The sequence below is a fragment of the Notamacropus eugenii genome, chromosome 2, assembly GCF_028372415.1.
Source record: "Notamacropus eugenii isolate mMacEug1 chromosome 2, mMacEug1.pri_v2, whole genome shotgun sequence".
NCBI lineage: Eukaryota > Metazoa > Chordata > Mammalia > Diprotodontia > Macropodidae > Notamacropus > Notamacropus eugenii.
Window position 1 is genome coordinate 119,723,426 of NC_092873.1, and position 25,615 is coordinate 119,749,040.

The 25,615-nt window shown below is 38.7% G+C and overlaps 1 long non-coding RNA gene across 1 annotated transcript; it reads right to left on the bottom strand.

The window, feature by feature from the left end:
* Positions 1 to 948: 948 nt before the first annotated feature.
* Positions 949 to 25,615, bottom strand: LOC140526335 (uncharacterized). The gene is made up of 4 exons (XR_011974321.1): positions 23,194 to 25,615; positions 11,145 to 11,322; positions 10,509 to 10,661; positions 949 to 1,240 (listed from the first exon to the last, which is right to left on the bottom strand). It is a non-coding gene; the product is annotated as an uncharacterized lncRNA (long non-coding RNA).

Below are 25,615 nucleotides of genomic sequence, written 5' to 3' on the forward strand. Positions count from 1 at the left end.
GAGGTATATCAGGAAATAATTGGTATAAAAAGTAAAAGACATCAATAAAAATTAAAGCCATGGAGTATCTTAAAAATAATGTGGTATCAAATGATTTTCAAGGGCTGAAAAAGTTTACTTGTGTGTGTTGTGTGTGAGTGCATGTGCATGTGTGTGTAAACATGTGTAACACAGGTATTGGATAGAGTACTGGACTTGGGGGAAAAAAACTAAAATTTGAATCATACCTTAAACACCGTGGGCAAGTCACATAAGGTCTCAGAGCCTCAGTTTCCTCAACTTTATAATGAGGGGGTTAGACTTGATGACCCTCTGAATGTAAGACTCATGCAGCTTTAAATCTATCATCCTATTGTCCTGTATTTACACATGTAAATTTTCTCTTTTAAGACCACTTAAAGAGAGATATTAGTTAGATTCTGTATTCAGTTGACCCTTAATCAAATAAAGGTTTATGCTTTAAGGCTTAGCACAGGCACCATCTCTTACACCAGGCTCTTTCTGATCCATGTTAGCTGTTAAAGCTTCCACCTTTTCCCCTACTAGAAATTGTTTTGTATTTCTATTACATACATTATATATATATATATATATATATATATATATATATATATATATATATATATGCATGTGTATGTTTATACATAATGTGTATACATGTATGTTGTGCATCTGTATAGAAAACCATCCTCTCTCTCTCTCTCTCTCTCATATAATAGTATCTAATCTAGTTCCCCATTGCCTGAAAGCCAGATATATTACTTTTCATTTCTTCACCATGGTTCTCTTGTACCTTTAAGGGGTTTGAGGGGGTATCTAGGCTCTCTACATTGACCCCTCCAGCCCCTACTAATGGTGATCCTGTAATTGTAGCGGTCCCTTGCAACCAAATTCCATTTAATCATTTAAGAGTCAGATTAGATTTTGCAAAGGAATCTTTATGTTTACTTCAAAGGAATAGCAAGAACAAATATAAAAATATCCCATCCCCTCAATTCCTGGGGAGTCATAATCTCCTCTCCTCCCCCACAACCTCCCTTCATACTCCGGGGTTTAGTTTAATTCCCATATAGTACAATCCCAAATTCCAAATCCAAGGCCTTTCTTGGTTTGGTATTCCTGGGCACTCTGGATAATCAGGCCTTCCTTGTTGGGCTGGCCTGTTGCCTATCTATTCTAGAATCCTTGTCTCCAAGGCTGCCTCAGCTTGTACTCCCAGATCCAGTGGAGATTCAACTGCCTGTAACGAGAATTGTAAAGGACAAACAGGACAAATAAAAAATGACATCTTGAGCCCATTTCTTGGGGCCACAGAGTTAAGGACAGAGACAGGAAGGTAGCCACCATACCTTGCTCTCCCCTCCCCGGCCCACTTCCCTATTCTGTAGTCAGTTCACGGTTCCCTTGATATGGGTAAATGTGACCTCCATTTTCTGTGGACGTCACTGTAGATAAACAGAGATTGCCCCAGATTGGCAGTCTTGTTCCTGCTACAGTCAATCAAAAAATCCATCCTATCCACATGGTATGGGAATGTAGACTATCTTCCCCAACAGCAGAGTGGCTCCATGTTAGATGATCTGAGCATGCCTAGAAAAGAGTCTTTTACATGTATGTGGCTGGTATTTATGATTGTTTCTAACTAGTAGGATGTAAGTTCCCTGAGGTCATTTTTTAATTGTGTACCTAGCTCATAGCATGGTACCTGGCACAAAGTAGACATTAAATGTTTGTTGAATTACATAGCCCTAGAACAAAAAATTTTTGCATAGGTCCTCAAATATTTGTGGAGGGAATGAAGAAATTAATTTCAAATTTTCATTTTTTTTCCCTAATGGTGAGTGTCAGTACTAAAAGATGAAGCAAAACAATGAATTATCTTAATGTTTTAGATTAGAAATAAGTAATGATACATAACTCAAAAGATAGAAGGAATGAGGCAAAATTTATGTTCAAATTCAGAAATAAACTATTCCAATAGCCTGCTGGTTGGTGACAGTACCACCATCAGTCTCTCCCCATTCCAGTTCATCCACCATTTGGCTGTCAAAGTGATCTTCCTAAAGCATAAATCTGAAAAGGTTACCCCATCTCCCACCCTCGTTCAATAAACTCTAATGACTCCCTATCACCTCCATTATCAAATATAAAATCCTCTGGTGTTTAAAACCCTTCACAGCCTGATTTTCCTCACCTGTTCAGTCATCTTAACACTTTATTCCCTGTTCTCTTTCCCTAACTACTCTTCCATCCAGTGAACCTGGCGAATACAGGTTCTGCTTTTCTAAAAGGAAAAGGAACTTTTGAGGAGGCAACAATCATTTTAATCAAACATATGTATCATTCACTTAGTTCAGAGGGAAAAGGCAGCACTTTGAACTTCAGAGAAAATACAGAGAAAACTGTAGAAAGATGGACCTACTCTAACTCTCCCCACATAGCCCATAAAATACCTGTAAAAATGACTCTAAACAAATTCTAGAGTAGCAGAAGCCACAAAAAGTTTTGATCTCACTTCCAATACACACTGATTTGCTCACTTGTATCCCCAGTGTCTAGAATGTTGCCTGGCGCATAGTAGGTGTCTTAATAAATGCCTATTGATATAGACCAGTAATTTTCTGGTATAAAAAAGCTCTTAAAATTAAATTAAAGACACAGAAGATAGATAAATAGATAAGATAGATGAACCAGAATCACAACTGAAAAGAATTTAAGAGAGGTATAGACAATTCCCACAAATTGTGTAGAGATAGGCCTTCTTTTCAAAACTCTTGGAAGAAATTAAGCCCATTGCTCACTATATATTCATGTTTGCTATAAATATATCATTAACCCTTAAGTAGAAAAAACTTTAGAATTTATAGTGTCAGATATAAGGAATTTGGATAGGGGAAATGAGAAGTTCTCTTTTGATTGACACATAAAGCTTCTAAAGAAATTAAAAATGGGCCTGAATTTTTTGGGGAAAAAAACCTATCAATTGATTGGAAGAGACTTAGAGATAATTTTACAAAGGAAGGAGGAAATAACATCCAGAGAGATGAATTAACTTGCTGAGGACCATAAAGAGAGAGCAGAGCTGGAAGTGGAGCTATAGTCTCCTGAATATAGTCAGGGATGTGTTAGAGCCAGTTCCAATCAGCTCAAAATTGTTAAATTTTCAGTGACAGCATTTGCACCTCAGAAATCAGCAAATGCTACAAATCAGGGCTTGATTTATTATTTTGTTGATTGTCCAGACTTAAAAAAGTGATGGGGAAGGGGAAATGTTAATGATGCACATTAAACTTAATAAGGTGTCTTACAAACATCCTCCTCTCCCAGAGCTGGTTGTTAAACATTTACCAGCACATCCCTCTTCTCTGTACCCTGTCCAGCATTCTTTGAAGTGCACCAGAAATGATAATTTGCTATTAAATAAGAGACACTCCCTCCAGCCTATTGGTATAAAAGTCTCTTGGTCTAATGGGGGAATTAGCATGCAAACATATGCACAAATAATCTATATACAGGATACATTGGAGATACTCTCAGAGGAGGGCACTATGATTAAGGAGGACTAGGAAGGGCTTCTTACAGAGGTTAGAACTTTAGCTGAGACTTGAAGGAAGATAAGGAAGCCAGGTGGTGAGGATTACGAGGGAGAGCAAAGGGTACTTTCTAGGCTAGTGAATAAACTGCAAGGGTGAACTAATTTTCACATCCAATTAATCTTTTTTGCTTAAAAAAGAAAAAAAATAATAAGATCTAACATGTACAAAGCATAGGACACATCTCATTTCATCCTTATTATAACCTTGTGAGGCACATACTATTATCATGTTTGTTTTACAGAGGAGTACTGAGACTTAGAGTGGTTAAGTGATGATTCATCCCAGGTCATACTGCTGGGAGAGGTCTTTGGAAGTATTTGAGCTCATGTCTTTCTGTCACCAAGTCCAATACTATAGCTACTATTATATATATGTATATATCGTATGTGTGTGTGTGTGTGTGTGTTGTGTGTGTGAGAGAGAGAGAGAGAGAGAGAGAGAGAGAGAGAGAGAGAGAGAGAGAGAGAGAGAGAGAGAGAGAGAGAGAGAGAGAGAGAGAGAGAGACTCACCCTGAAGCTTAAAGATGATGGTCACTCCTCAGTGACAGACTAAAATGATATATGCTGAAAATCTCTTCTCCCTGCAAAGTCACACTGTCTCAGGCCACAACATACTTCTCTCCTAATCTCTCCCACCTTGAGCACACATCAATCAATCAATTGTTTAGTCAAGAACCAAGCACTTACTAAGTACCTACTATGTGCCAGATGCCATGCTAGGTTTTGGGGGTGCAGTGACCCAGACCAAAAGTCCTTGCTTTATAAGGAATTTGCAACCTTTCAGTACAAATGAAAGTAAATACAAACTCTGCTTTCATTTGGATAAAAGTCGTAGGATCAGAAAAGCATAGATTTAGGACTGGGGAGAAAGCTTAGAGGCCACTCAGATTAACCCTCTCATTTTACAGATGAGGAAACTAAGGCCAAGAAAGCTTTAAGGTAGATACCTTAGGTAGATGAGTGACAGATGCAGGTTTTGAGCTCGGGTCTTCTTACTCTAGCTAGGTAGAGCAGTGGTTAGAGTGTCGGCCCTTGATTCAGTAGGACCTGACTTCAAATTCAGCCTCAAGTTACTTACCAGCTGTATGACCTTGGCAAGTCACTTAACCCTGTTTGCCTTAGTTTCCCTTATCTATACAATGAGCTGGAGAAGGAAATGGTAAACCACTCAGTATCCTTGTCCAAACAACCCCAAATGGGGTCGTGGAGAGTCGGAAACAACTAAAAATACTCAACAGCCACAATAATCCTCTCACTCCAGTGCAGGCAGTCTTTCCATGGAATGGTTTTTGTCATGCAGAGACTTATAGACTTTTCACTCCTCTATTCTTTCTTTCTCTTTCTTCCTTTTCTTTCTTTCTTTCTTTCTTTCTTTCTTTCTTTCTTTCCTTCTTTCCTCTTTCTTTCTTTCTTTCTTTCTTTCTTTCTTCTTCTTTCCTTCCTTCCTTCCTTCCTTCCTTCCTTCCTTCCTTCCTTCCTTCCTTCCTTCCTTCCTTCCCTTCCTGTCCTTCTTTCTTTCTTTCTTCCTTCCTTTCTTTCTTCCTTTCTTTCTTTCTTTCTTTTTTTCTTTCTTTCTTTCTTTCTTACTTTCTTTCTTTCTTTCTTTCTTTCTTTCTTTCTTCCTTTCTTCCTTTCTTTCTTTCTTTCTTTCTTTCTTTCTTTCTTTCTTTCTTTCTTTCTTTCTTTCTTTCTTTCTTTCTTTCTTTCTTTCTTTCTTTCTTTCTTTCTTTCTTTCTTTCTTTCTTTCTTTCTTTCTTTCTTTCACTTTTCAGGCCAAATTTCATGGTTTCATGGTGCTGAGACAATCCAAGGCAGATTGTTGCCTAGGGTACTGAGAATTGGCACATGTTAGAGGGAGGACTCAGGACTCAAAAACTCAGGTCATTCTGACTCAGAGCCTCACTATCTACTAAACAAGCCTGTCTCATCACTACTTGGCTTCTTAAAGACCCTCCCTAGATTCAGTCTGCTTTCAGATTTTTATCCATTAAGAACAATCGAGACTTTGTCACAGGTTAACAGTCTTTGTCTGTGTCTGAAGGGAAGATTATTAAGGATATAAAGGCATCTCTAGCTATGTTCTATGAGTTTCCATTTCAAGTAAGCTTCTCAGATCACTGCAGAGCCAAGAAGAAAAACGCAGAGTGCTGCCACGGAATCCATCAACAGCTCCCCAGTCACACCTATCTATATCAAGTGCAGACAAAGTCAGATTCCTGAGTCACCTGGTGGAAAGAGAACAATTATTTTGGAGGAAAAAAATAGTTCAGCTTGGGAACCTTGTTATGTTACATTTTGAAAAAAATGAGCCAGTGGAGTTTTGAACTGGGGAAAGACTGATTTCTGCCATCATTCCAAAGGGGCTTGTTCTGAATAATTTCTTTCTTCCTCTTCCTTCCTTCCTTTTTTCCTTCCTTCTTTCCCCCTTCCCTCCCTTCCTCCCTTCCTCTCTTTCACTCTCTTGCTAAAGTCTTGGCTCATTTGAAATCTGCACACTTAATAACAACGGACGAACAATAGCTAACTTTTATGCAGTAATTACTACGTGCCAGGCACCATGCTAAGTGCTTTATAATTGTTATCCTATTTGATCCTTTCAACAACCCTGGGAGGTAGGTGCCCATTCTTCAGATGAAAAAACTAGGCAAACAGGGGTTAAGTGACCTGCCCAAGGTCACACAGCTAGTAAGTTTCTGAGGCTAGGTTTGATTAATTAAATTAATTAAAACCAATTCATTTAATTAAACTAATTAAATGTTATTCAGTGTGAAATTACTCTCACTGGGCAACTGGAAGAAAATAATCCATCTAAAAATGTCTCAATACCAGGACAGCACTAAATTTCTCACATCAAGTTCTACTTATAACATCTTCTTTAAAGTCAGCTAATGTTTGACAAAGGTGGGATCCAAGATCAGGGTGAAGTGTAGGATTTCTTTAGCTTTTTTAGCAAACCCAGGGGCTTCCTGGCTAAAAGTATTTGCAAGCATGGAACTGTTTCTTCCTCTTCCTCCTCCCCCAGAGGTCAAAATTCCAGAGCTGGAAGGGACCTCAGAGGTCATTCAGCTTCAATCAATCAATCAATCAATTATCACTCAACAAACATTTATTAAGCACTACTATGTACCAGGCACTATGCTAAGCACTGGGGATACAAAAAGGGTCAAAAAATAACTCTTGCTATTGAGGAGATTACAATCCAATGAATGTAACTTGACCTTCACGTATACAGGAATGCCCTCTAAAACATCCTTTATGCATGCTCCCCCTATTAATTTAATTTTTAAAAAATCAACTTACAGTCATTTATTTTCTCTCAATCTTCTCCACATTTCCCAATTTAAAAGAAAAGAAAAACCATTGAAATATGCAAGATCAAGCAAAACAAATTTCCACATTGGCCGCGTCCAAATAATAGATGTCTTAATCTGTATCCTGAGTTCATCACTTCTCCATCAAGAGCTTGGTGGCTGTGCTTCACCATCACTCCTCTGGAATTGTGATGTGTCATTTCATTGGGGTAGCTAGATGGTGCGGTGGATAGAGTACCAGTGTAGGAGTCAGGAGGACCTGAGTTCAAATCTCACCTCAGACACTTGACACTCCCTAGCTGTGTGACCTTGGGCAAGTCACTTAACCCCAACTGCTTCATCCTGGGTCATCTCCAGTCATTCTGAGGAATATCTGGTCACTGGATTCAGATGACTCTGGAGGAGAAGTGAGGCTGGTGACCTGCACAGCCCTCCCTCACTCAAAACAAAGTCAAGTGCAAATCATGTCATTATTTCTCTGATGGCATGATCTTCTTCGGCAACGAAGGACAAACACACACATATCATTTCATTGATCAGAGTTCTTACGTCTTTCAAAGTTGTTTGTCTGTATAGTGTTATTGTAAAAATTGTTCTTTCGGTTATATTTCTTATTCTGCATTGTTCATAGAAGTTTCCCCAGGTTTCTCGGAACCCATCTCTATCCAGCCCACTACCTCTGTCCATTTCACTTTGAGATAACATTGCTAGAAAATTCTTCCCTGGATCAACTCAAGTTGATCAACCTTGTTTCAAAGAACTGGTGCTAACCACATCTTACATCTTTGCAGCTTGGGAATGGCTAGAAAATTCCTCACGTTCATGCCCAAATTAACTCAATCAAAAACACAGTGAACATTGGCTGTCCCCCATTTCTGGAATGCTCTCTTTCTTCACTCTTAGAATCTCTAGCTACTTTCAAAACTCATTCTCAAGCACTACCTTCTGCACAAGGTCATTCCTAGTTTATATCCCCTTCTCCCACTTCTAGTACCTTCTTCTCAAAAATTACTTAGTATGTACTTTAAAAAAAACCCAATGAACAAAAAGCTATTTTGTTTCTGTCCCCCTGACTCATAACCATTTTTAAAATGAAAAAACAAAACAAAACAAAACTACTGTGAAGAATACACATAGTTAAGCAAAACAAATTCCCACATTGGCCATGTCAAAATAATATATGTCTTATTCTAGCCACTTAATTCATCGCCTCTCTGTCAGGAAGTGAGAAACTTACATCCTCATGGGACCCTAAGATCAGGGTTGGTCATTGAGTCAGCATTCTTGAAGGCTTTTAAAATTGTCTATTTTTATAATATAGTTATTAATGTATAAATTGTTCTCATTCTACTTACTTCACTTTGCATCAGTTTGTACAGTTCTTTCCAGGTTTCATTGAAGTTGTCCTTTTAATCATTTCCTATGGCATGATAGAATCCCATTACATTCATATACCATAATTTATTCAGCCATTCCAATTGATGGGAACTCCATTAGTTTCCAGTTCTTTGTCACCACAAAAAGAGATGTTATAAATAATTTTGTCCTTGTGGGTTTGTATCTCTTTTATATGCATTGTGTACATACCTACATAGAAAAAAACTCCTTGGAGGGAAGGAACTATTTTTGCCTTTGAATCAAGAGTTTTCCATTTCCCCAGTTCTAATTTTGAAGGAATTATTTTCTTCGCTGCAACTTTGTACTCCATTTTTCCATTTGGCCTAGTCTGCTTTTTAAAGAGTTCGTTTCTTCAGTGAACTTTTGTGCCTCTTTGATCATTAGGTCAATTCTGTTTTTTAAGATCTTATTTTCTTCAGTACTTTTGGATGCCTCTTTTACTAAGCTGCTAATTCTTTTCATTATTTTCTTGTATCACTCTCATTTCTTTTCCCAGTTTTTCTTTGAGGCTTTGCTTGTAGCTGTTTTCATATTGTTGTCTTCTTTTAACTTTATGTCTTGGTCTTTCCTGCAACCATAGTAGCTTTTTATAATCACGTTCTTTCTTTGTTGTTGCTTGCTCACTTGCCTAGCTTATTTCTTGACTCTGAACTTTATGTTAAAGTTGGGCTCTGATTTTTCATGCTGCTATTTTCAGATCTGGTTCCAAGAGCCTGCAAGTTTTTTGGCCCAAGTTGATGTTATCCTGGGAGGGGTGTGATTATTGTTCCCCTGGTCTGTGCTCTAGTTCTTACCCAGGAAAGGGTCTCCTGTAGTTGCAAGTACTAGTGCTCTTCTTGACCCTGGAACTATGACCAGGTCCTCACCTTTCCTGCAGCCCCAAGTGCTAGTCATCCTCTCTGCCCTGAAGCTGTGACCCCAAATTGCTTGTGGACAAGAGTTGCCAATCAAATCCATTTGCATGCAGTGCCAGCAAAGGATCCCCTGTAATCTTTTGATTAGTTATCCAACCCCCTTATAATCTTTGGGCTGAGAACTCTGGAAGCCACTCTGTTGTTGTAGTCAACTCCCATCAATCTTTCTTAAAATAAAGTCTGGGGAACATTGAACAAAAGGTACCCCCGTATCATGGTGGGGGGGGGTGGAATGTGTGTAGCAGAGACCTGAAGACACCTCCAAGCTATCATAGAAGAGAACTGTGCAGGGCAGGCCAGGTAAGAGCATACCTGTGATGTGACCACCTGGGGAGGAAGTAGCAATCTGGTAAATACCTAATTTAGCTAATGATATTACCTAATTGAAAGACAGAGATCCACCCTCAGAATCAGTCTGACTTAGATTCAAATGACACCCTTGACATGTACTAGCTGTGTGACCTTGGGCAACACACTTAACCCTTTCACTTCTTTAGACTACTTTCCAAGACTATAAACTGCAGAGCATTAATTGAGGGAGTTTCTTCCCTGGAAGTTCCCTAAAGCAATGAAACAGAGGCCTGGATCCTCTCCCACTCCTCTACCCCTAAACAACCACCACAACAACAAACTAGTCTTACTAATTAGATCTGTTGGTTTTTTTGCGTTATTGAAGGATTGAAAGTGCTATCATGTATATCTGTTACATTTCAAAATCCCATCTTTTATAGGAAACCCCTCTTACAGTGCCTTTCCTCTGCTAATCATTTCTTACCTTTCTTATAAATAGCTTTCTTTGTATATATTGTTTGCGTGTTATCTCCTCCTTTAGATTGTAAGGGTAGGGACTGTCTTTTGCCTCTTTGTGTATGCGCAGTTCTTAGCACAGTGCCTGGTACATAGCAAGCATTTAATACATATTTATTAAATGACTGATTGATTGATTTTATCAGCCTGGGTCAGACTGCTAATTGCCCTGACCTAGTTATACTTCTGATTCTATGACATCAAATTAGTTCTGTGATTGTGCAGGTTACTTGGACCAAAACTCCAGGCAGAAAATGCCTTAAGTGACATTAGTAAAATTTTCTTTCCAGGATTGAGAAAGGGAAACAGAGACATATAGACAGACAGAAACTGAGAGGGACAGAGAAAGGGAAGGCAGGGGGAAGGGAGACAGAGAGATAGAAGGAGACAGAGAAGGAGAAGGAGAAAGAGCCATGACAAATGTCCCTATTGAAAGTTTATACTATGTATCAAATCCAAGGAGCTCTGAGTCAATGACTCACCTTCCTCTTCCTCCTTGACCTGGGTTGGATTCAGATACATCCTCTTTGTTCTTTTCTTTCTCTCATTCCTAGGCCCCCCAAATTTCTGTGTCTACTCTTTTTTCTCCCAGAAGGGAACAGGAACCAGGGAGATGACAGCCTCAGTTTTCTCATCTGCAACATGGAATAGATGGCGTTTGAGGTCCCTTCTAGTTCAATGAGCCTGTGTAGCGTGTGTGTGCATGTGGGTGTATGCTCATGCATAAGAACATCTGCTTTTGCTTATATAATGATACCACCCTTGGCACCATCTTCTCATCTTCTCAGTTAATTGACCTCTGGATGTTGGTCCTTAATTGCTCTGCCCTGGTTGGGATTTCCACCAATTTCTTAGAATTCAATTCATCGGTCAATTCTGATGAATTCACTGAATTCATGAAATCAATGTATGAAGTCCCTGTTATGTGGCAGGTACTGAGGAAACAGACAAAAAATGAAACAGTGCTTGACCCCAAAGGGTTTCCATTCTATCAAGGGTGATGATACATAAATACACATAAACATAATCAAAATATGGGCTCAATGATTTCAGGGATGGAGGAAGCATAAGAGAATCAGGGAAGGCTTCATGGAGAAAGTGGGGGTGTTCCAAGGTACCTCTTCATGGAAAATGTGGGTTTGGTTGGCTTCCTGTTTACATGTGTTGACTTTGCTTCACTTCCCTCTGGGGCCTGGGGTAACATTAGGGAGGTGCAGAATTCATTTGCTTCAGGAAACTTGTGGTCAACAGGTTTCAGAAAAGTTTTAGTCCTCATCCAATTAGTTTGTGTCGCCTCTGAAGAAAGATAAGGAACAGTCAACATTAATGGAAATATACTTTGTGTACAATAACCCCCTTTGCCTGTTGGAGCTTTTTCAATTATCGTTATTATGTTCTAAATCAAGGTGACCAAATATTCTGAAAAGGGGGGGAGGAAAAGAAACAAGTATTTCTTAAGTGCCTGTTGTATATCAGGCACTGTGTTATTTGTTTTACAATATTATTGCATTTGGGAAATCAAAAATTCTAGATGTTTTATCTACACACAGTCTGGAGTTCTTGTACTGGCTCTAATCTTGTCCAGGCTTTTTGTGACTTGGACAAATATTTAACAGTTTAGCTCTGCTTGAACAGGGCTGTCTTCCACAGGGGGAATGGTGGCAGTACCTGGGAGCTATCCAGAGCTGAAACATATTGGATAAACAAGGAAAGTATTGTTGACTTTATGTGGTGCTTGTGGAGTCAGAAAACCTGAGTTTAAATCTCCCCTATGATACTTTATGATTTTGAGGAAGTTACTAAACCTCTGTGGGTCTTATTTTCCTCATCTTTGTATAACAGGAGAATTACAAATGAAAATAAATTTTAAAAAATAACTGAGAAGTTAATAACTGCCACCAGCAATTGATATTGGGGAGGAAACACTGAACTGGGGTCTCAGGTCAATAGCAGTACAATGCCCCCTAGCTTATTAAGGGTACCCCTTGTAACCTGAGGGGAGATGTAGCCAGTGCCCACTTACAAGACTAGATGTGTGTTGGTTAAAGTAAGTCTAGACTCTTGTTACATGTGAAATGACATGCAAATGTAAACATAATGAAATTATATGAAATGGGGTGGTGGGGGGAGGGGAGGGCTAGATGATCTCTAAAACCCACTTCTAGCTCTATACCAATGATCTCATATGGAGGCTTTAAAGATGCAGTTATGCTCATCTTGCTTGTCAAACACAGATTATGTATGAACTTTTTTAAGCTCAGACCTTAACTACCTGACATCTTTTAAAACCAACCTGTGTTTCTTTTCCCCACTTGATAGTATTTTATTTTTTCCAATTACATGTAAAGATAGTTTTCAACATTCATTTTTATAAGATTTTGAATTACAAACGTTTTTCTCCCTCCTTTCCCTCCCCAAGATGGCAAACAATCTGATATGTGTGTTTGTCCTTCATTGCCAAAGAAGACCATGCCATCAGAGAAATAATGACATGACTTGTACTGGACTTTGTTTTGAGGGAGGGAGGGCTGTGAAGGTCACCAGCCTCACTTTTCCTCCAGAACCATCTGAATCCAGTGACCAAATATTCATCAAGATGACTAGAGATGACCCAGGATGAAGCAATTAGGGTTAAGTGACTTGCCCCAGGTCACACAGCTAGTGAGTGTCAAGTGTCTGTGGTGAGATTTGAACTGAGGTCCTCCTGACTCCTGCAACTGGTGCTCTATCCATTGTACCACCTAGCTGCGCTAGCTGTCCTAGCCTTAATGGCTAGGTGGAGCAATGGATAGAATGCTGGACCTAAAGTCAGGAAGACCTGGGGGTTCAAATCCAGCCTTTGAATCTGATATAGGCTACACACATACAATCATGTGAAACATATTTCCACATCAGTCATGTTGTAAAGGACTCAGAACAAGAGGAAAAAATAACAAGAAAGAAAAAACAAAGAGAGAAACTAGTAAGCTTTGATCTTCATTCACACTCCATAGTTCTTTCTCTGCATGTGGATAGCATTTTCCTTCATGAGTCTTTGGAATTGTCTCAGAACAGATCATTGTACTGCTCAGAAGAGCTAAGTCTCTCAAAGACAATCACTGCACACTGTGGCTGTTACTGTGTACAGTGTTCTCCTGGTTCTGCTCACTTCACTCAGTATCAGTTCATGTAAGCCTTTCCAGGTTTTTCTGAAGTTTGTCTGTTCATCGTTTCTCGTAGCGCAATAGTATTCCATTACATTCATATACCACAACTTGTTCAGTCACTCCCCTACTGATGGGCATCCCCTCAATTTTTAATTCCTGGTCATCACAAAAAGAGCTGCTATAAATATTTTTGTACATGTGGGTCCTTTCCCATTTTTAATAATCTCTTTGAGATACATAGTAGTGCCAATCTGTGTTTTTTGCCCTCCCCTTAGATCTCCTGGATATCTTGTGGCTGACTTACACTTCCTAGACCCCGCTCATCTTGTCTTCTTCAATGGGCTAGAATCATTCCTTTAGGATATCAGTGGGTTAGTGACTAAAGTCTATTATCATAGCTAGCCAGGTGATGTTGAGGAGACTTTCGGAGTTGCTAGAGTCACGGAGGTTTGGGCCTAGTCAGGCACACAACTCAGAGGACCAGACTCAAAAGATGAACTCATACCCGAGAAAAGGCAACTGAAATTCCTAAGTGAATACTTGGAGTGTCTTGAAAAATCTGCGTGACCTGCGGCTGTGATCTCTCCTTGGGGGATCTAGTTCATTTTCAAGAACTGACGCAGAGTGACCAGGTACCTCTAGAGCCTTTGAAGAGCCCTTTATTCATTTTCTTTTGGGGTAGATGGTAGATTGGGGAGGGCTTGTAATTTCACTAATGAAGAAACTTAGTCCCAAGGCAGATCTGTACCTAGTCAGTCTTGAGAATTGTCATTGGAAGGTCAATTTATTTGCTTTCATTCTTTCAATAGACGTTTAATGAATAGCTACTGTGATTGGTACACTCTGCTAGCTGCTAAGGAAAGAACGCATAAACACAGTCCTTGTCCTCACTAAGCTTATTTAAGTTAAGTTGTTAATTAAGTTATTTTTTAAAATTAGAAAACACATGTACAACTTGAAATACATTCAAAGCAAATAATGCAGTAAACAGATTTTTTTTTTAAAAAAGCATGTAAATAAAGCTTTAAAAAGCAAGAAACAAGAGAAGAAAATGTTTTCTGGCATAGGATCAGCAATGCAAAAAAATAGTATCTGAGTACATGCATGAAACACCCATTTTGCAATAGTGCAGGTTTAAATACACATTGTCCATGCAGAGTTACAACTCTACATTTCAGCAACAACGTGCTGACAACTCTTAAAAAATTTTCAAAAGGAAAAAAAGAAAAGGAGAAAGGAAAGAAAGAAGAAAGGAATGAAAGAAGGAAGAAGGGAGGAAGGAAGGAAAAAAGGAAGGAAGGGAGAGAGGGAAGGAGAAAGGGGAGGAAGGGCAAAAGGAGAGGAAAGAAAAAAGGAAGGAAGGAAAAAGGGAAGGAGAGAAGGGGAAAAGGGAGGAAACAAAAATGAAAGGAAGGAAAGAGGAAAAGAGAAAAGGAAGAGAGGAAAGGAAAAAAGGAAAGAAGGAAGAAAAAAGAAAGAAGAAAGACATAACCCACATGTTCCCTCATTTGACCAGCTCTATCTAAGTTAAGATATTAATAAGGGCTTAGACATTACAATAGAATAAGCCATACACAGCATGGGATAATACTCAGTCCTAGATAATTGCTAGACATGTATTACATGATAAAGACTTTCCCAAGATGCAAAATGAAATGTTATGTAACTTCACTCACAGTAGGTTATATCTGAGAAAGACATTTAGAGAAAAGTAGGAAGTTAATAGTCTTTCACAGCAATGCAAAGACCTAAAACATTTCCAAAGGACTCATGATGCCAAATGCTATCCATATCCAGAGAAAGAACCATGGAATCAGAGCACAGAATGAAGCAGACTATTTTCTCTTTCCTTATGTTTGGTTTTGTTTAGTTTTACTCATGCTTTTTCCCATTCTTTTTAATTCTTCTATGCAACATGATGAAAGTGAAAATGTGTTTAATAAGAATTTATGTGTAGAGCCCATATAAGATTGCATGCCATCTTGGGGAGGGGGAGAAAATTTGGAACTTATGGAAGTGACTGTTGAAAACTGAAAATAAATTAATAAATTTGGAGGAAAAAATAAAAAAAGAAAGAGGGATATTTTAAAACTTAAAAAAACTTGATCAATAATTTAAAAACACTCTTTAAAAAAAGTAGGAAGGTGAAGGGGGCAGGGTTTGAGGGTGGAGTGGGGCAGGCAGATATTGCCAGGATAGGGAAAAGTCTAAGTATAGACAAAGAAGCAGGAGAGTATAGATTCTACCTAGGGGGCAGCAAATAATCCAGTTTGACTGGAACATTAAGTGTGAAGCGTTATGACATAAAGCTGGAAAAGGGACAGTAAGTGTAGAGGAAAGACTTCTGTTTTCTTTCTTTCCTTCCTTTCATCCTTCTTTCCTGCCTTTCTTTCTCATTCATTCATTTATGAAAAAATCAGAGAATCTGGGTTGAAATCTCAGTTTTACCTCTTCCTGCCTGAGTGACTTTGTATGAGTAATCGATGAATAAACTTTTATTAAACACGTACTCTGTGCCAGGCACTGTATTGGGCACACTTAACTTCTTTGAGTTTAGGTATCCTCATTTGCAAATTGTGAGGGCTGGACTAGATGACATCTAAGGTCTTTTCTACCTCTAAATTTATGATCCTAGGTCAGGTGGCACCAGATCGTGGAAAGTCTTGAATGCCAAATAAAGAAATTTGGACTCTACCTGGTAGGCAAAGACAATCTGTTGACTTCATTTTATCAAAGAAATGATAGGACCAGGTCTTTGCATAAGAAAAGTTATTCTAGCAGTAGCATTAAGGATGGAGTGGTGGAGGAGACAGTGGAGTGTGGAAGATGTTAAGGGCCTTTCGGACCAGTCCAAGTATATGGTGGCCTATACCAAGGTGTTATCGAGGCAGTAGGAATAGAAAAGACAGCCCAGATGAGAGAAATGCTGTTGTGGTAGAAGGCCTGGTAATTCATTAGACATTGGAATTAGCACTGAGGAAAGAGTCAAATATAATTTCACATTTTAAGATTTTTACATTTTAAGATTTCACATTTACATTTAAGATTTCACATTTTAAGCAAAAGGGTTTTCCTATATTATCTCATTTGATCCTACCAATAACCCTGTGAAGTAGATAATTATATCTATTTTATAGAGCAGGAAACAGGAGTCTCAGAGATGATAAATGAATTGTCCATAGTCACAAGCCCAGGGAATGTCAGATGTGGGATTTAAACCCAGGCCTTCCTGGGCTTTCTGCACTTAGCTTCTCTAAACATAACAAAGCATGGAAGAATATAATATACAGGATACATGATATTTCTTTGCAGGGGTAAATAACGAAGCCAGAAGTCAGTATATTTAGATGTAAAGATACTAAATGTAATTCGGGATTTGATGAGTTAAAGGTGCCAGGATTCTAAGTGGCGACATTTTACTTGTTTGTTTAGTTAATTTTCAGTTGTATCCTATACTTCACGACCCCTTTTGGAGTTTTCTTGGCAAAGATACTGGCATGATTGGCCATTTATTTCTCCATTTATTTGGAGTGATTTGCCATTTATTTCTCATTTTCATGGATGAGGAAGCTGAGGCAAACCGGGTTAAGTAACTTGCCCAGTGTCACGATGTTAGTAATTGTCTGAGGCCAGATTTGAACTCTCAAAGATGAATCTTCCTCACTCCAGGTCTGATCTAGCTACCTCAGATATCTTTTAGGCAGTTGGAAATGTGTTTCCCAAAACTCTAAAGACTGCTCAGCACTGGAAATATAAATATGGAAGTCTTCTCCCAAGAGGTGGTAGTTGAAGTCATGGGAGTGAATGACATTGCCCAGGGAAGGTATGTAAAGACAGAAGAAAAGGGGGCAAGGCTAGGCTTTTGTGGGATTGCCCACGTTAAGGAATTGAGAAGATAGGGGTAGGCAGTGTTATAAAGTGGAACACTATCTCTGTAGTCAGAAGATGTGGGTTCAGATCCTACTTCTGATGCTTACAGCCCATATGACCTTGGGCAAGTCACTTAATTAGATTTCAGTTTCCTTATTTGTAAAATGAAGATGTTGGATAAAGTGACCTCTGAAACCCTTTCTAGCTCTAGACCTATGATCTTTAAGGACCAGTGGCAGAGACAGGGCTAGAGCAGTTAGTTAGAAGTAAAACCCACAGAATGTGAAGCCAATGGAAGAAAGTGTGATCTGGAGGAGTAATCTGTATCCCACATCATTAATGTGAGAATTTCCCCATGCATCAGCAGTGGCAAAAGATGCCAGGAAGAATAAAGATTGGGGGAGGGTCAGGAAAGACCTTGAGTTTGGCAATGAGGACAATGGAACATTTTGGGATTTCCCCTAGAGAAGCTTCAGTAGAGTCAAGGGGAAAGAAGAAAAGTGAAAAGAGTTGAGGAGAGAGTGGGAGGTGAGAAAATAGAGGTATTTTATGTAGATAGATTTTCAAGAGGTTTAGCAAAGAAGGAGATAAATGGGATGATAACAACATGGGGTAGCAAAGGTCCAAGGAAAAGGTGGTTTTTTTCTTGGTTTTTAGGAATAGGGAATGGAATATTTTTGTAAACATACGGCAAGGAACTACAGATATTGGAGATTCAAGAGGATGACTGCTAGAATATGATCCTGGAGAATCTCAGGGTCACAGAATCTGAGAGTTGGACTGAACTTGAGAGGTCATCTAGTCTATTCTATGTCCTAAAAGAACCTCTACTATTGAACACCAACAAGTATTTTCCTAGTTTTTTCTTGCAGAGCTCCAAGAAGTGAAACGAAGAGCAACCCATTCCACCTTCGAATAGCTCTGACTGTCCAAAATAGTTTTTTCCTAACATCAAAAGTCAAAATTTGCCTTTTTGCAGCTTTCACCCACTGTTCCTGGCTCTGATGGCTTAGGTCAGATGGAACAAGTCTGTTCCCTCTTTCATATGACCATCCTTCAAATACTTGAAGACAGGTATCTTGTTGCCCGGACTTGTCTTTTTACCAGGCTGAACATGCCTAGTTTCTTCACATATTCAAAGATGTCCTTCGCCCTGGTTACCCTACTCTGGATGTTCTCCAGATCACTAATATCCTTCTTAAACTGAGACATCCAGAATTGAATATAGTCTTGCAGATAAAGTCTGATGAGGGCAGAGGACAACTGGCACTATCCCCCTGACATTTGGAAGTTATGCTTCTCTAAATGAAGCCTAATATTAAATTAGCTTTTCTTTTTTTCTTTTTTTTTTGCTGCCCTATCACACTGCTAACTCATCTTGAGCTTTCAGTTCGCTAAAAGTCCCAGATCTTTTTCAGAACAATGGCTATCTATCCATAACTTCTTCATTTTATGCTTGTAAAGTTGATTTTTTGCACCCAAGTATAAGACTTTATATTTCTACACAGAATTTCATCTTATTTGATTTTGCTCAGTGCCCCCATCGGTAAAGATCGAATGAGGTAATATTGATAAAGAGCACGTAACACAGTGCCTGGCATGTGGTAGAAGCTATTTAAACGCTTATTCCTTTGTCTTCCCTTCTCTTCCTTTTTGTCCAGTATGAGTTATTTCTCAAAGATCTTTTCACTCTTAAATTTGATGAACATGCCATCTATGTCTTCATCCAAACAACTGATATCAGTGTTAAACAGCACTAGGGGATGAGATGAAGGGTTCCTGTAGGGAATTGTCCTTAATGAAGAATACAAATGCCTCTTCTATGACTAAAGAAATAGAGAAAAGAGTAGACAGGATCCTGAAAAATTCTGAGGAGCAGGACAGGGGGAACAGAGAGAATACATGTTATTAAGCCTCCATTTTATGGGCACAAGGTTTTCTACAGGTTAACGTGAGGTGCCAATGGGATAACGCACTGGTTAGTCTGGTCCTAAAAAGATGGAGAGGTGGGTCTGGAGTTTGGGGATGAAGATGTAGATTGGAGATTTGTGTGTATAGAAGAGGTAACCCAAATTGCTGAGGCTACTATGATTCTTGCCAATGGGGATTGAGAGAAGAAAATGATTTGGAATCATCGCTATGGGAAATACAATAGGGAGCTGACAAATACAGGTTAGAACCATTCTTGGGCAACAGTAAGGACTCAGATGAAATTATGTACCATTATTTGTAGTGGTGAAACCAGTTCAATTTGGGGATTGTTTTTCTCTGTTTCACTGGACCAAGAAAAGAACAAATGGTTGGGATTACCCAGGGATGAGGATTTCATGTCAGGAATAGAAGGTTGGAGGGAATCAAGTATCATAGGATCACAGATTGTACCTTAGTGATCATCTTGTCTAACCTTCTCTTTTTATGAAAGAATTAAGTCCAGAGGCATTAAAATGACTTGCTCAAGGTCACCCAAGTAGTAAAGGTCAGATCCAGCTTTAGAACCCAGGTCCTCTGACTCCAAGTGTGTATGGAGGAAGAATGAGATTAAAATGAAGAGGTGGAAATAATGTTGGCTGTAATGTTTGAGGATGGAAAGGGAGCTTGTTGACAATAGAGTGGAGACTTTAAAAGGAAATTTTGGTAACTGAACATAAGTTGAATGATAACTAGGATGAGGTGACATGGGGCTATGCCCTAGGGCACTGAAATTTAGAGAGTGTTGACAGTGATCATAGAACTTTAGCAACTTAGAAACATTTGAGCCTAGTGCCTGGTCAGCAAGAATAATTGTCAAGGTAGAAAACTATCAAGAGGCCTTCACTTTTTCCCTGTGATTGCCAAAGCTTGAATGACTTCTTTCCTGTCCTGACACCTTTTCAACTCCTGCTTACTTTAGTAGCCTTAGTATACGCTTCATGCCATTTGTCCCAGATGCAGACATTGTTAGTTGCAGACCTGAATGTAGATCTAAACCCTTGGGGTATGTGGTTTTGTTGTTTGTGCTCATGTTGTTCACGCCCTACTCTTTGTGACCCCATTTGAGGTTTTCCTTCCAAAGATACTGGAGAGGTTTACCATTTCCTTCTCCAGCTCATTTTACAGATGAGGAAACTGAGGCAAACAGGGTGAAGTGACTTGTCCAGGGTCATACAGCTAGTCAGTGTTTGAGGCCAGATTTGAACTCAGGAAGGTAAGTCTTCCTGACTACAGACCTGACACTCTATCTACTCTGCCAACTTTTATGTATGTGATTAGATAGGAAGAATTGCTTGTCAAAAACTTTAGACTTGCAAAAGCACTGGGGCTGTGATCTCTTAGCATTTTTTTGGGTGGGAAGGATATGGGGCAGAGAAGAGAACCTGGGAGCTAGCCTATAATCTCTATGATCAGAAATCAATGGGTACTTTAAACTAGGATTACTACATTGAGCCCAAGAACAACTTGAGGATCCTTGACAAAGGGCCAGTTAAGGAATGGGGTGCTGAAATTAGGAAACCAAGCAGCAGCTAGTTGCTGAACACAGCTGAAGTTATTTGGGAAACAAGGAGACTGTAGATAGTGCCATACATCCAGGCTTCAGAGAACTCAGGTACAAAGAATGTGAAGAAGGGTTCAAGCTCTCAGCTAAGTACAGACTTCATTGGACACCTGGTTTGAGTCATTGTAGTGAAGAAGACAAACTCCTGTTGAAGTCCTGGCTTTGATATTTATTTGTGTGATGTTCAGTTTAACTTCCTCTTTAAAAAGAAGGGGTTGGATCTGATGGCCTCCAGCTCTAGATCCATGACAATCCCATGATCTTTGATCATACTATTTCTTTCTTTCATGTTAGGCCTCAGTAAGACTCCACAATGGACCTACTCTTCCAAGTCCCAAGCATGTCCCACTGCTTACTGACTTGATGGCTGCCACTTTTGTCCTGGACCCACACCAATGGAAACTACATTTACAATAACCTACAGGTTAGTCTCCCTGTCTCAGATCTTTCCCTATTCTAATTCATCCTCCACTCAACTATTAAATCAATCTTTTTAAAAAAATTAATAGTATTTTATTTTTTCCAATTACATATAAAAAAATTTCAAAATTCATTTTTTTTAAAGATTTTGAGTTCTAAATTTTTCTCCCTCCCTTCCCTTTCCCCTCCCCAAGATGTCAAGCAATCTGATATGGTGCTAACATGTAAAACATATTTCCACATTAGTCATGTTGTAAAAGAAGAAACAGAACACAAAAAAAACATCAAAAAAAGTGAAAGTAGCATGTTTGATCTATATTCAAACTCCATCTGTTCTTTCTCTGAATGTGGATAGCATCAAATCTATCTTAAATCTCAGGTCTGAATGTCATTGGTTGCCCCCATTTCACAAACTCCAATAGCTCCATATTACTTACAGCATCAAATATAAAATTCTCTGCTTGGTGTCCAAAGCCTTTCGTATCCTGTCCCCCTCTCTAGGCTTCTTACACCTTACTCCCCTTCCTGTACTCTGCAATCTGATGACACTGGTCTTGCTCTTCCCCAAGCAAGATACTCCATCTCCTGACTGGGCATTTTCACTGACTGATACCCATGCCTAGAATATTCTCCCTCCTTATTTTCTGCTTCCTGGCTTCCCTGGTTTCCTAAAATCCCATCTTCTAAAAGAAGTGTCTCCTGGTCCCCTCTTAATTCTAGTGCCTTCCCCCTATTGATGATCTCCAAGATGGCCTTAGAGTTCTGGGACTACCTACCTTTATCTCCTGATGCAGGTGCTGTCATCAGACACTGATGTTCTAGGGACTCCACTATTGATACCAATGGGAAATCTAGGTCATCCAACCTTATGGTGTTCACAGGGTCATTCTCTGTGTGGATGAGGGGCGAAGACAGAGACTCTTTCCTCTCCCCTTTCCCTTAGCCCAGAACTTCCTTCTGATGGGTTTATCTGCAGCTGCTCTACTATTAGGCTTACCTGTTATAATGCTAGATTCTGAAGGGGCTTGCTGTTTTATCCAAGTCTTATAGGGCATGACTGAAATTCTGAAAGTTTAATTAAGAGTTAGTGGAGATTCCTGTTTATTGGGAAGGTGAGGTTAGCACCAGAAATTTAGTAATTACTGACACCAAGGAGAATTTATTTAGGGATGGAGCTTCAACAATTAGCTTTGATATATATAATATCTCCATTTCGAAAGATCCTCACTGGGGTCAAAGATGCTATATATCAGCTATTACTACAATCAAATATATTTCTTTTCAGACTTTAACCACACCAGAGTTCCCGTATCATGAATAGATTTGACCAGGAATAATACAACTTGACAATCTACAGGTAGTTGCCACAAACTAGAACTAACTCAGAATTTAACCAGACCAGAATTAGCAGAATCCGAGTGATCCCTAAAATAATTTCTGACCTTTCAAAGCAAAATTAAGATTTATGTCAGATTTATATCATTAGTGATAGGGATCCTTGTTTTATTAAAAAAATTAATTTATTTTAAACTTAAGCACTGAAACTTAAATAACAATAAAAAAGAAACGTGTTATAAACTTAAATACTAAAGCATGAATGCAAAATAAGAAAAGAAAAACAAGCATTGTCATGTGCACAGTAGAACGTAAGAGAGGGTTCAAAATAAACAGCAATAAATTTCCATTTTAAGAAAGTCTATATAATAAATACTACACACTGTGGTCAGAGCTGTTCATCTTTTCTTTGGTTCCTTGTAAGTTTTCTTTTGTTCTCTGCTGTGTACTTGTTCTTTTTTTCTCCTTCTTCCCCACCTCCCCCCAAAGGCTACAATTAAGGACAAATATATTTGTATTTGTGTGTGTGTATGTGTGTATTATCTATATATACACACATGTACATACACATACATTTGCTTAGATATCTATAATCATACTCATATATAGATATATACATATTCACATGCATCTATGTAAGACTGTACTATATTGATAGGGATATTTTTTGACCACTCATGAATTACATTGGTCTCAGATCAGGACTACCCAAGAATTTAGACAGGGAGAGTAGCCAAGGCAGTGCTGTAATTACTAATGACAGACAGAAAGATACACAAAACACCATGTTACCTTGGTGATTTTTCTAAATAGGACTGCAAATTTTGACTTTTCTACCTTTAAACCTCCCTAGGTAAAACCTACCTTGTATAGGCTGGAGTGTTTACTGGTCTGGAAAATTAGATCTTCATCTGGTCTAGTCTGTGTTATCTGTGGGTGTTAGGAATCAAGATAAAACTTATCTGGGTCCATTCGTTAGATATTGTTGACAGTCACTGATGCTGCAGAGATGGCTATCTGCAGACCACAGGCTCATCTGCATAAACAGTCAGAAAGTCCAGAGAATCAGCAATAGCAACCTAGAATGTAAATACAAACTGTTGCTATGGTACAATTTTTCAGGCGTGTCTGACTCTTCATGACCCCATATACCATAGCACACCAGGTCCTTCTACCCTCCACAATATCAATCTGTCCAAGTTCATGTTCATTGTTTCCAAGATACTGTCTATCCATCTCATCCTCTACTGTCCCCCTTTCCTTTTGCTTTCAAGTTTTTCCAATATCAGGGTCTTTCCCAAAGAATCTCTTTTCATTATGTGACCAAAGTATTAAACCTTCAGCTTCAGTACTTTACTTTCCAGAGAATAGCCTGAATTAATTTCTTGACTGATTTGACCTCGTTGTCCAAGGGACTTTCAAAAGTCTTCTCCAGCAACGCAATTCGAAAATGTGAATTCTATAGTGCTCAGTTTTCCTCATAGTCCTACTCTCACAGTCATATATTGCTACTGGGAAAACTATTGCTTTGACTATGGACTTTTGTTGGCTAGGTGATGTCTCTGCTTTTTAGTAGGCCATCCAGACTTGCCAAAGCTTTCCTTCCAAGGAGCAAAGATCTTTTAATTTCATGGCTGTAATCACTGTCTGCAGTTATCTCTGAACCTAAGAATATAAAATCTTACATTGTTTCTACTTCTTTTCCCTCTTTTTGCCAGGATATGATGGGACTAGTTGCCAAGATCTTAGGTTTTTTTGTTTTTTTTTTATGTTAAGTTCTAAGCCAACTTTTATGTTCTCCTCTTTTACCGTCATCAAGGGGCTTCTTAATTCCTCTACTTTCTGCCATCAGAGTGGTACTGTTTGTGTATCTGAGATTGTTGATATTTCTCCTGGCAACATTAATTCTAGCTTTTAATTCATGCAGCCTGGTCCTGCACATGATGTGCTCTTCATAGAAATTAAATAAATAAGGTTACAACATACAGCCTTGTAGTACTCCTTTGCTAATTTTAAACTAATCAGTTGTCCCATTTTCGATTCCTCAGGAGACAGGTAAGATGATCTGGTACTCCTATCTCTTTGAGGACTTGCCACGTTTTGTGATCCACATAGTCAAAGGCTTTGGTGTAGATGTTTTTCTGGAACTTGCTTGCTTTCTCCATAATGCAAGAAATGTTGGCAATTTGGTCTCTAGTTCCTCTACCTCTTCAAAAACCAGCCTGTTCTTCTGGTAATTCTCAGTTCACATACTGCTGAAGTCTAGCTTGCAGAATCATAAACATAACCTTGCTGATAAATGAAATGAGCACAATTGTTTGGTAATTTGAACTTTTCCCTGCATTATCCTTCTATAGGACTGGGACAAAAACTGATCCTTTTCAATTTAGCGGCCACTGGTTATGTTTTCCAAATTTGCTGGCATATTGAGTGCACCTCTTCAACAGCACCATCTTTTAGGGTTTTAAAAAGCTCAGCTGGAATTCCATCACCTCCACTAGCCTTATTTTTAGCAATACTTCCTAAAGGACCACTTGACTTTACTCTCCAGAATGAAGTTTTACTCTAGGTCCGTAACCACATCATCAGTAGTTATCAGAGATGTTAAGATTTTTCTTATATAGTTCTTTTATGTATTCTTGCCACCTCTTTTTATCTCTTCTTCTTCTGTTAAATCCTTACCACGTTTGTCTTTTATCATGCCTATTTTGATGAAACTTTTCCTTGATATCTTTAATTTTCTTGAAGAGATCTCTATCTTTCACATTCTATTGTTATATTTTTTTTCATTGCTCATTTAAGAAACCCTTTATATCTCTCCTTGCTATTCTCTGGAATTCTGCATTGGGCATATGTCCCTTTCTCTGTTACCTTTCATATTCCTTCTTTCCTCAGTTATTTGTGAAACTTCATCAAATAACCATTTTGTTTTCTTGTTCTTATTTTTGTTTGGAACATCTTTTTTATTGCTGCCTCCTGTACAATACTGTGAACCTCTGTTCATAGCTCTTCAAGCACTCTATCTACCAGATCTAATCCTTTCATAGATTCCTAAAGTGGGTAATACTGCCGCCTTGGGGGTTCTGGAATGATCCAGGGTGGCCATAGTAGCCTCTGGTATAATTGGGGGGTTGTTAAATAAAAATAAGGTGGCGGTGGAAGCAGAAGGAAAGAAGAGAAGAAAATTTTGAAAGACCATTTGTAAATGTTGCATCTGTTGTGTAACAGAGTTAAAATTGTAGTGATTACACTATTTTCCAAATAAACACTCAAAATGCAAGTTATA